Raw genomic sequence first — 11663 nt, forward strand, 5'->3', positions numbered from 1 at the left:
CATTTTGAAATATCTCCGTCAATTTTGAATATACAAAAATGGTAGACCACATTTTGAAAATCTCAAGATGTTTAAGCTGGAATACTGCAATGATTGTGTTCATGAAAAAATGCCGCATGGATCGAAGACGATATAAAAGTCGTTACTGAATTCCCATGTTCATTGGGACACCCTAGGTATCCATTTATCAAAGTTTGAAATATTAAAGGTTTACACCATCAGGTTGCAAAGATATTGGGATTAGATAATTTGAGTTTCAGACAAAATCTGAATTTCTTTTGACCCTGCACGATCCATCTGGGTGGTTTAGTTGGATAAATGGGCCTCTAAGTGTCCAGGAATGTGAGATCACCGACTTTTTTAATAAAGATGTTTAAAGAATTCTATTTCCCTTCCTAGAGTCTATTTATCTGTCTTCCAGTCCCTCCCTCACTGTTTATTTGAACAAAGCCAGTGTGTGTGTCTACACAGGAGGATTGTTTGTTTTTACAACGAAGACGACAGAGACCGCCTGGGAGAACTGCCGCGTTCACTTTCAATATTTGTTTATCCTCTGCCTGGAGGCGCTTTTGACGGTGTTCTAGGCCCCGATAGGGACACTTGTCAATTTCACTGTAGATTTTTTTCTTTCAATTAATCTTACAGGGTAACCCACTTAATGACGACCTGGAAAACTTTATATATGACAATCTGAAGATTAAATGTCATCCTCGACCTTGATTCAAAGTGTTATTCTTTGTGAATATCCCTATATAAGTGATAACCAAAAAACTCTGGAATAGGAAGACGGCTTTATAGCTATACTTAAGTGAATTTGATGGTGTTTCAAAGCAAATATTTTTACTTGACACTTTAAATCACTAATTAATTGAAATGGGTCTGTTTAAACTGTACAATTGCTTCGTACCATGCTGATTGGACCATTTAAAGTCATATCTTCTGTCTGAAAGTCGTCTTCACATTTCAGAGTTTTCAGGTTATCACTGTATTTGTTATGAGAAAGCAAACAAATTCAAATTAAAGATATCCAAGTATTTCCTGCACCATACGACAAAAAGTACATCTATGCCCGCCAGAAATTGAGATAAAGTACAAACACATTTCTTTTTTAGGGACAAGAAATTGTATCCGTTTCTCGATTTGTTATGTACATGAAAATGCAGTTTTTAATTATATATTGCAATATCAATTATATAAACTTATCCTATCAATGGTTTTAAATTCAATTATAAAAACTCATATTTTACCCTCTCCCCTCCTTTACCCCTACTGATAACTTTATTTGCGCTTTTTTATGTTTGCGCCATTTAAAAGACTGTACGGTGGAAGGGAGGGGGGGGGGGGGGGAATGTGAGGGGGGTCACATCCCCTTTTGTTGCCCCTATGATGGGAATGATAGATTGCATATATTTGGATATCTATCTTGCAAGATCTTATTCTGATGACAATGCCATTTTTTATTAACATACTTCACTTTGATGGATCATCGGTCTTATTTATCTATCTATCTATCTATCTATCTATCTATCTATCTATCTATCTATCTATTAATCTATCTATCTATAAAATCTATCTAATATATCTATTTATCTATATATTTATCTATGAACATATCTATCTATAAGTCTGGAATTCTTCTTTGTAAACCTGGAGGTATAACCAACAAACTTCCAAAAACAGTTTTTGGGGTGTCAGATGAAAAAATTTTGGGAGTTTGATGAAAAGCTTTTTGCAGGGTCTCCCATGAAAATTGAGGGGTTCCTTGAAAAGCTTGAAATCTTGTGGAAGAGGCTATAGTGCTCTTTGAGGAAAATCTACAATTTAAAAGCATAGGTATCTATATAAAATATTGGTATCTTTGATGAAAAGGAGTGACCTATACAGTTCCACATAATGAGAATGTAGATTTTTTCAGATACTTCCATCTCCTGTAAAAGAATAGTAATATAGTTATAAAACTCCTCCTTAGGAATGGTATAGAACAAAAAATGCTTAGTGTCGTATATTGAAGTGCAGGCCCATCCATTCTCTGTGGTATCTCTAAAATATTAATGTTGGATAAAAATCTTGTTTAAAATATTTGATCACCAATAAAATCAAAACATTGACATCACTGCAGTCTCAAGTATATAATTCTTGCAAGTATCAATTCATTCAAATCTAGACCCGACTCTAAACAGAAGTAGTTCTGACATGTCTCGAGACTAGAGTCTTATTTTTTAGTCTCAACTGAAGTTTGGTAAATAAAGGTTTTAAATCGTTAAAACTAAATTTTGGTAATGAATATGTGCTTTATGCAAATTAATTTTGATTTTTTTTTGGAAGATAAGTTAATTTATGTAGTTTTACATGGTATTATTTTGCGACCAAAAATGTATTTTGTCTGAAAAGGTCGTTAGCGATCTTTAACGAAGGTCGTCCTTATAGATCGTTAACGAGGGGTCGTAGTTAAAGAACGTTAACGATCGTCAAAAATTAACGAATGGCTTCTTCGTTTTTTGATTTTTTAAAAACGATATTTTTCAAAAAATACTGTTTTTAAAAACGACTGTTTTGTTATTCGTTTTTTATTCGTCGTTGTTAGGGATGGATCGTTTTTCAAAAAATTGAAAACGATCCATCCCTAATTATGACTAATATTCCAGAATCATTTAAATCGTGGTCTAATCTTATATCTCTTGTATATCTATATATAAATTTGGCTTGTCTGTTTGTTTGTTTGTTTGTTTGTTTGTATCCAATAAACGTCAAAACGGCTGAACCGATCGGGCCCAAATTTTTTGTGGGACATCTAGGGAGCCCAGGGAAGGTTTATGAATCATCAAAATTTCAAATATTTGTCTCTATCAAAATTCGATCGTCATTAAATTTTTTAAAATTTTGAAAATCCGCGAAATTTTTTGTAAAAATCCGCAAATTATTTTTGTTTAGTTTTACGATGTACACAAAGAGAACATGTTTACAATTAATTTAGAAGATGGGCGCGAAGCGCCCTCTAAGGCTAGAAAGAAGGGCGCGAAGCGCCTTGAATTTCTAGTATTTAAAATTTGTGTAAAATATAGAACATTGAATTTAAACATTGTATGGAGATAGATGTTTTAGAAACCACTTAACTAACTACCTTTATCTCCTCTTAATCTTAATTTCAACAATTTATCCAAGCTCTCGTCTCCTTCATCTACACCCTCTCTATATCAATCTATCTATCTATCTTTTTTCATATGTCCATCTATCTATCTATCTATCTATCTCCAGACTGAACAAATCCCGTGTCAGTAAACTTGACAGTAGCAATCCACTAGCTCTCCTTATTCTCATCCGAATCTATCTATCTATCTATCTATCTATCTATCTATCTATCTATCTATCTATCTATCTATATATCTATCTATCTATCTATCTATCTATCTATCTATCTATCTATCTAATTATCTATCTATCTATCTATCTATCTATCTATCTATGTATCTATCTATCTATCTATCTAATTATCTATATATATATCTATCTACCTATCTATCTATCTATCTATCCATCTATATATCAATCTATCCATATATTTATCTCTCTATATATTTATCTTTTTATCTATCTAATGTATAATATATATCTGTTCAAAAATCCTTTTGACCGGTTCTTTTTGTTTTACCTTATTTTTCTTAGATTTCGTGTTGATATAGAAGTAAGTATTTGTGGCCTAGGGTTTCTTTGTGTATTTTACCTAATTGTAGAAACTCTAGTGGTGGTGCAGTAAAGAATGATATATTACAGAATCATATTTCATATTTGACAGATGGCTTTGATAATAAATAATAATAACAATAATACTGGGTCTACTATTTATTATTTGAAATTAATTGTCACAAAGTTTTAGCAATATTATTTCTAGGGCATGAACTTAAACATTAGAAATGAGGTCTGATTAATAGCTGACATTTTTGGCATAAAGTGCGCTGCTGGGTCCTATAAACATATACAATTGGATCACCATTCACCAGACGGGTTGGTACAAGTAAATGTGTTTGTATTACTATTACACTAGACACCTGTAATTGGCAGGCATGTACATTGTACATTGTACAATATACGTACACACAGAACGGTACATGGTAAATAGCTAGAAGGTCCCGGCCGGGGTACAATTATCAGGCTTGTACAGTACCATAAACAACTAGAAGGGGCCATCCTACGTACAACGTCGGGCATGTACGCCGTACGGTATAGTGAAATCAGTCTGGTTAATATATATATATATATATATGTATACTATAAAGCAATAATCAGAACAGCTTCTCAGTTTTCATATTTATTAATACAAATTGTTTCAGATCTCTCGATCCCCATTCTCCTCATCAGTCAATAAACATGAGTTAACTGATGTTTTACGACAAATATTCTATATGTATATATATATAAAGTAGTAATCTATGTTTGTATGTGTGAATGTCTGATTATTCATCAGTAACCCCTTGGCTAATTTGTCTCAAATTTTGATTGGGGGGAACTCAATAGAACCTGGGAAATGTATTTTGTTTGGTTAATAAATTTCAAATTGAAATGGTCGACTTATATCGGGAAAATATAGTTTTCCATGCAAAGCTAGGATCCCAACCTAGTTTGTAACATAAATGAAGTATATGATTGTGAAAGTGTAAATGCTAAAAGTTGAATAAAAAGGCTTTAAAATGCTTGAAATAAAAAGCCGACAATTGGAGGTTTAGGTAGAGACAAGCACTGTCACAGAACCAGGCAATATTAGGCAGTTTCAGGCCAAACTAGGCAGTTTCAAGCCAAACTAGGCAATTAATGTCAATTCTTTAAACTAGACACACCCAGACACTTTACAGGGTATTTCAAAAAACATGCTAGCTTTTAATTTTCAAATTAGAGCTTTTTAAACAGCCAAATATTTTCATTCGGAGTTTTTTTTATAAATTTTTAATTGTACACGATCGTTTGCATTTTGTGGATAAATCAGATTGTTAATAAACGATTCCAAACTCGTTTGTTCAAACAATCTTGTTTTCTTTTTACTAAATGAACGAATTTTTCGAACAAACTTTGAAAAAACTATTGGTCGTTAATAAACAAACAATGAACAAACGAATTGAAAGCCGAACACGGCCTAAGGTCCTCCCCTCCAAAAAAAACGACTAAGCANGGGTACTATAAACCTAGGGTAACTTAGGCATTAAATATATTACTTAACTTTATACTATTCATTTTATTATGTTTGTCATCCTTTCATTAACTCATTAATTCATCCATTCATCTATTCATTCATTCATCCTTTCATCTTTTCATCCTTATACCAAACTATCCTTTAATTAAATCCTTCATCTATTCATCCATTCATCCTTTTTAACCATACATCTGTTCATTCACCCGTTCTTCAATTCATCTTTTTATTAATTAATTCATTCATCCTTTAATAAATCTATTTTTTATTCATCAATCTATTCATCAATTCATCTAATCATCTTTCACATACATTTTATTTTATTCATCATTTTTCCACTAATTCATTTTTTCCATCAAATCTCATTAGCACCAATTCATCTCGTTCTTATTTGACACAATTATCCATTTATCTATTTTATCTTTATTATCTTTCATTATATAAAGGACTTCGGTATTTAATATTTTCTTAAGCATATATGAAACGCAAGCCATTTTTCAGTCTTTTTGTGTTTGTTTCGTGGATGAATGAGCTCAATGTTTACAATTTAAAATATCCTTTTGTCTACTAAAGTCTTTCGGGAGTTTTATAAAATAAAATTAAGAACAAATTTTAGAAATTACCCATTTTCGTCAATTTCTGGACATGCACACTGGCTGAGAGGCGTGACTATGACAGTTAGGGCTCAAGCGCTGCGGTCATATGATTGATAGTGAATATTATATTATAAATATTTTGGAATAGGCCGGATCAAACCAGTTTATGGACCGAGCCCTGCGGCTCGGAGGGGCCAGGTGCCAATCCCTCCACTTGAATGTGTAAAAGCGCATTTATTTTGAATTCCTTATTCAATTTTTCCAAAGTCACTTATTTAAAATTGTATTTTAGGTTTAAAACTCCCGCTCTGGCGTTTAAAGCCAATAAACATTGTAATTCAAGCCTAGATTCTAGCTACTACGACTGCATTAAAGTCAGACAACTCAAGCCAATGCATGGAAAAACACATTATTTATATTTGAAAATATATCCTTGTATGTTTATACACTCGGCAATAAAACTCAACAATATTAGTTAAGATAAATTCAGTTAGTTACAGTGAGAACATAAATTCAGTTTGTTACAGTGAGAACATAAATTCAGTTAGTTACAGTGAGAACATAAAATTAAGTTTGTTACAGTGAGAACATTAATTCAGTTTGTTAAAGTGAGAACATAAATCCAGTTTGTTAGAGTGAGAACATATATTCAGTTTGTTACAGTGAGAACACATATTCAGTTTGTTACAGTGAGAACATAAATTCAGTTTGTTACAGTGAGAACATATATTCAGTTTGTTACAGTGAGAACATAAATTCAGTTTGTTACAGTGAGAACATATATTCAGTTTATTTCAGGAGAACATATATTCAGTTTGTTACAGTGAGAACATATATTCAGTTTATTTCAGGAGAACATATAGTAAGTTTGTTACAGTGAGAACAAACAAATTGTTGTCACACACTCGCAATTTCTTTCGTAATATGAAAACACCGAAATCGAAATTATGCACATTTTTTTTAGAATTTAAGACCAGAATATTTCCCAAGTTTAGAGTTTGTAAAGTTGCTTTGCCCATCACTATTCAGTTTGTGCAGTTTCTTGTGCCCATCTCTATTCAGTTTGTAAGGTTGCTTTGCCCATCATTATTTAGTTTGTGCAGTTTCTTGTGCCCATATATATTCAGTTTGTCCTTACAACCTTTTGCCTTTGCCCAAAACTATTTAGTTTGTGCAGTTTCTTGTGCCCGGCAGTATTTAATTTGTGCGGTTATTTGTGCTCTTCACTCTTCTTTTTGTGCTGTTACCTGTGCCATCAGTGTTAGTTTGTCTTTACCCTCAGCCATACTGCTTTTTGTCTACATTTTGATGAGTTGTTTCTTTTTTTATAGTAGTTGTGTAAAATTCAAAATAAATTATTTGACGCTTTACCAAGGATCATTTATATTATATTATCTTAATGCAACAGTACTCTTCAAACTCCAATAACATGAGAGACCATTTACATGACAGTACTGCATATTCTATCAGTCGTGGTTTTTGACACTTTTGTCAGTCAGCAGGGGTAGAGATATCAACTAGTCTTCTTTCCTGAAATTAAGAATGCTTTAAACAACATTTTTATAATCATTTCGGAACTCCTTTACAGGGAAGTTAAAGGAATTTAAATTACCAAGGGTACCCTCGACCGATTTTGGCAAATTGGTCGAGGGAATCTGTGGTAAGGTACAATTTATAATTTCCACAAAAAAATGTTTATCGTATTTTGAGCTGAAAATGCGCGATTTTTTCTCACGAACTTTGCAAAGTTACATAACTTTCTAGAGGGAGGTTAAGTAACTTAACCGCCCTCCATTGGTCAAAAGGCAGTTAAAATATATACCCCATAATAATCTCACTGTCTTATTCATCACAGGACATATATATTGTAACTTTTTATTTGTTGTTTTAATTTGATCAAGAGTGACTCATTTCATGTGGCCATATTGTAAAATTTATGACCCCCCCCTATCCAGGACCCTCTTTATTTCCCCCACTTTAACTGCTGTTGTATTACAAGGGTAAATAAAGGAATAAATCTGTTCAGGTTAGATTTAATATCCTCTGTAGCAGAGATAGCGATGGGCACGTTGGCTGTTTTTCATTTTGTTCGTAACTACCCAATTCGTTAGTTTTTTAATTATTCAATAAAAATTGATTTTGTTCGTTCTCAAAATTATAAGTTTTTATAAAGTTTGTTCCGAAATATCTTTCGTTCAGTAAAAAACGATCGTTTTTTTTGCTCAATGATGTAGAAAGCGAGTTTTTGTTTCAAGTTTTCGTTGGTGTAAGAATAGTAAATTCTAGACAAGGCAATTTTGTAAATGAAAATGAAAAGAACGACTACAATAAAAAACAAGATTGTGTCCAGTACTATATTCATTGAGCTGTTGAAAACATAAAGTGAATACAAAGCTATTAAATCTGCTGAACAACCAACCATTAAAATTAAATATTGTATTTGAACATGATAGAATTATTTTTTCAATAATAACAACCAACCATCATTCTGTAAAAGTAAGGATTCCGTTCGAAATTCCGTTGCGCGGAATTGCGTTGATTTTACAGGGCTCGCAATTGCGTGCAAGTAAATCCACTTGCGTTGGAAACCCTATGTAAAACGCAATGCATTTAGATATGACTTGGATGAGAGAATGATTGTGATGTAGGCATCATAAATGGCTCGTCTTCCCTCGCCAATGGGATCGTTGAAACAAAAACAGAACTCAACAAGATTATTCAAAATGAGTATTTATTAATTTATTTTTGTGAAAAGTTTACGTAATTATCATGATTCATGAGGAACTGGTAAATTAATACTCAGTTATTGTGCAGCCATTAATTTCCTCTGGTTATAAAGATGAAGATAATGGTGATATAAATTTCAATTTGTTTAAGAGTACAGCTAAAAATCCCAGCAAACTGCATCCGTAGTAAAAAAATATAAAAACCAGCGCGCAATTAGTAGGCTGGGCTGGGGGTTGTAAAAGCACTGGTATCGAGCATATTTCAAATTAAGCACTAAACTTAGACTGCAAAATGACTATTTTCTTTTGTGTGGTAATGGGCAATTTTACCGCCAAATTGTTACCAGCAGCCGAGCCGGGGATCGTAAAATTGATTTACAGCTCAGACTGCCGCGCTACAATCATAAATTCTCAAACTCTGGCTCTATCGTTGTTGAGAGTATAAGGAAAATAATACTTTCAGCACAAGGAAACTTTTCGGGGATTTTCTGGAGTTTTTCTCCCTCATTTTTCATCTTGAAATTTTTCATGAATTCCTCCCGGATGTCAGGTTCAAGAATTTGGGAGATTTTTCACCTTTCACTGAGTATTTATTGTCCAGCTGTTGAAAGGCAGCCATAAATCTTGTCTGCTAAAGGATGAAAAATAATGGGATTTGTAACGAATCCTTTAGTGGTCATTTTGACATGTAACATGTTTATTGCTGCAGAGCTCCACAAGATATATGAGAGAACATTAAACTTTGCGGCGGCAAAAGAGAGAAAGTGAAAGGAAAGAGGAAAGACAGCTGGGAAGGAAGGGGGTCAAGATTGAGTGAATTGAGTAGTGAATAGGGAAAATAAATGAGGAAAGACGCGACACGAATTGGGTCGGGAGACAGGGAGATTATGTGAGAAAGCAAAGGAAAGACATGGAAGGGGGGAAGGGGAGAGAGTAAAACCCATAAAGCTGTGGAATAGGGAGACGAAATTTAAGCAATCTTAGATGATGCCTCTTTCTTTCTTGTAATTCAACAGGACATACACGTAAATCCTTTGGGCAACTACCTCAGGGTTATTATGAACGAAAACACCCTAAATCTTGAAAAGACGACATCTGGTTTTCTATCTGTATTGTTCTAAATCTATGGTTTTAACAGTGATAAAAATTAACGAATTAAGTGTTATAGGTCCATATAGTCTGTACACTGTAACTGCGTAATTGCTTTGTTTTATTTTCATTGGACTTTTTAAAATCATAACTTTAGTCTAACAGTCGTCTTCCTATTCCACAGTTGTATGGGTCCCCCTGTATATTATGCCTGTATTCACTGTAGAAGAGAAATATATTCGTTTAAGAATTTAAACGCCAATTAACCAGAGATATTTTTCCACATGAAACAATTTCTAAATTAAACAAAATGAAATATAGATTTTGAAACAATGGTATTTATACATTTAAGACATACAAATGTATAAATACCAATACTTTACTGAAAAAAGATATTTTGTCAGAAACTAGTTTTAGATTTATAGATTTTGTCAACAAGTGCATAATTTACTGTTAAACTAATAAATTCAAAAATATACTTGTAATGGATTTCTTCATTCATTAATCGATTCATTAACCGATTCAGTCAGTATATATAACTGAGTAATTCATTGAATAATTAATTAATCCATGATTCATTCATTTATAAAATTATCCTTTCATTTTGCATTTGAAAAATAAACATTTAATTGGGTTTACATTCATTTATCTATTCAATTGGTTTACATATTAAATTATATTCATTACTTTCTTAACTTATTTTTTTTATTTACTAATTAAAAGAAGTGAGTGAGTTTGAATTTCGGGGAAACTTTCCATACGATTTATTATTTTTGATTTATGGCGACATTTTGTAGCAATTAATTTTCATTTAGCGGACACATCGAATGATAAATGCATAGATATATAGATAGATAGATGCATAAAAAAATAGATAGAAAGAAATATATAGTTAGATAGATACAGGGTGAGTCAAAAAAAAGTGTGATTTGCGGCGCCTGGTACAAAATTGTACCTTTTTTTGTGCAACTTTCCTGTATGGTGTTTTTTCAATATTTTTTGAAAATTTTTAATTTTTTTTGGCACTCCAATGAAAATTCGCGAATCTTTTTTTCTCTCAAAATCAAAAATTCAGAAAAAACCAGGCGCCGAAAATCACACTTTTTTTTGACTCACCCTGTAGATTGATAAATAGATAGATAGATAGATATGTAGATAGGTAGATAGATAGACAGATAAATAGATAGATAATAGATAATAGATAATAGCTAGATAGATAAAGATAGATAGATGATAGATAGATAGATGATAGATAGATAGATAGATAGATAGATATATTATATAGATAGATAGATAGATAAAGATAGATAAAGATAGATAGATAGATAGATAGATAGATAGATAGATAGATAGATAGATAGATTTTTTGTTTCTGTTTTACAATGTATATATGTAATAAATATCGTGTAACACAATATTCTGTAAACCTGCAGTACGTTCTACATTATCAACTATCAAAAGATAAGTATATATAAGCTAGGCTTTTAGGGCGCTCATCGCCCATCTTCTATTTAATTGTGAACATTTTCTCTTTGTATACATTGTAATACAAAACAAACAAGATGCGGATTTTATTTGAAATTTTTTTTGGATTTTCAACATTTAATGAAAATCGAATTTTGTTGGAGGCAAATTTTTTGAACTGTTGATCATCTATGGCTAAATCTTCCTAGGGGACATGTGAAGTCACATACAAAATTTGGCCCTAATCTGTTTAGCCATTTTAACGTTTATTGGATACAAACAAACAGACAAGCAATGTTTATACATGTAGATATGAAAATAATTGCATTATTATTACTCGATTTATTATTGCACCGGGTCATATTTTATTAATAGTACAATATTATATTTTTTAAATATTTAATAAAACTACATTATTTTGGCTGATTTCACGGAGTATGAAAAGAAATCATCATCATTGGAGTACTATTAGAGATCTCATTTCCAATTCCATAACCATGAGGTCTCGTTGGAGACCCCCATGGGCCCATATGTTCATAGGCTGGAGACCGTATTATTGTTGGAGACCCCCAGATGTTCATGAAGAGGTCCCCAATGATGTCCCAACAA

Source organism: Eurytemora carolleeae, unplaced genomic scaffold, assembly GCF_000591075.1.
Source record: "Eurytemora carolleeae unplaced genomic scaffold, Eaff_2.0 scaffold470, whole genome shotgun sequence".
NCBI classification, from domain to species: domain Eukaryota; kingdom Metazoa; phylum Arthropoda; class Copepoda; order Calanoida; family Temoridae; genus Eurytemora; species Eurytemora carolleeae.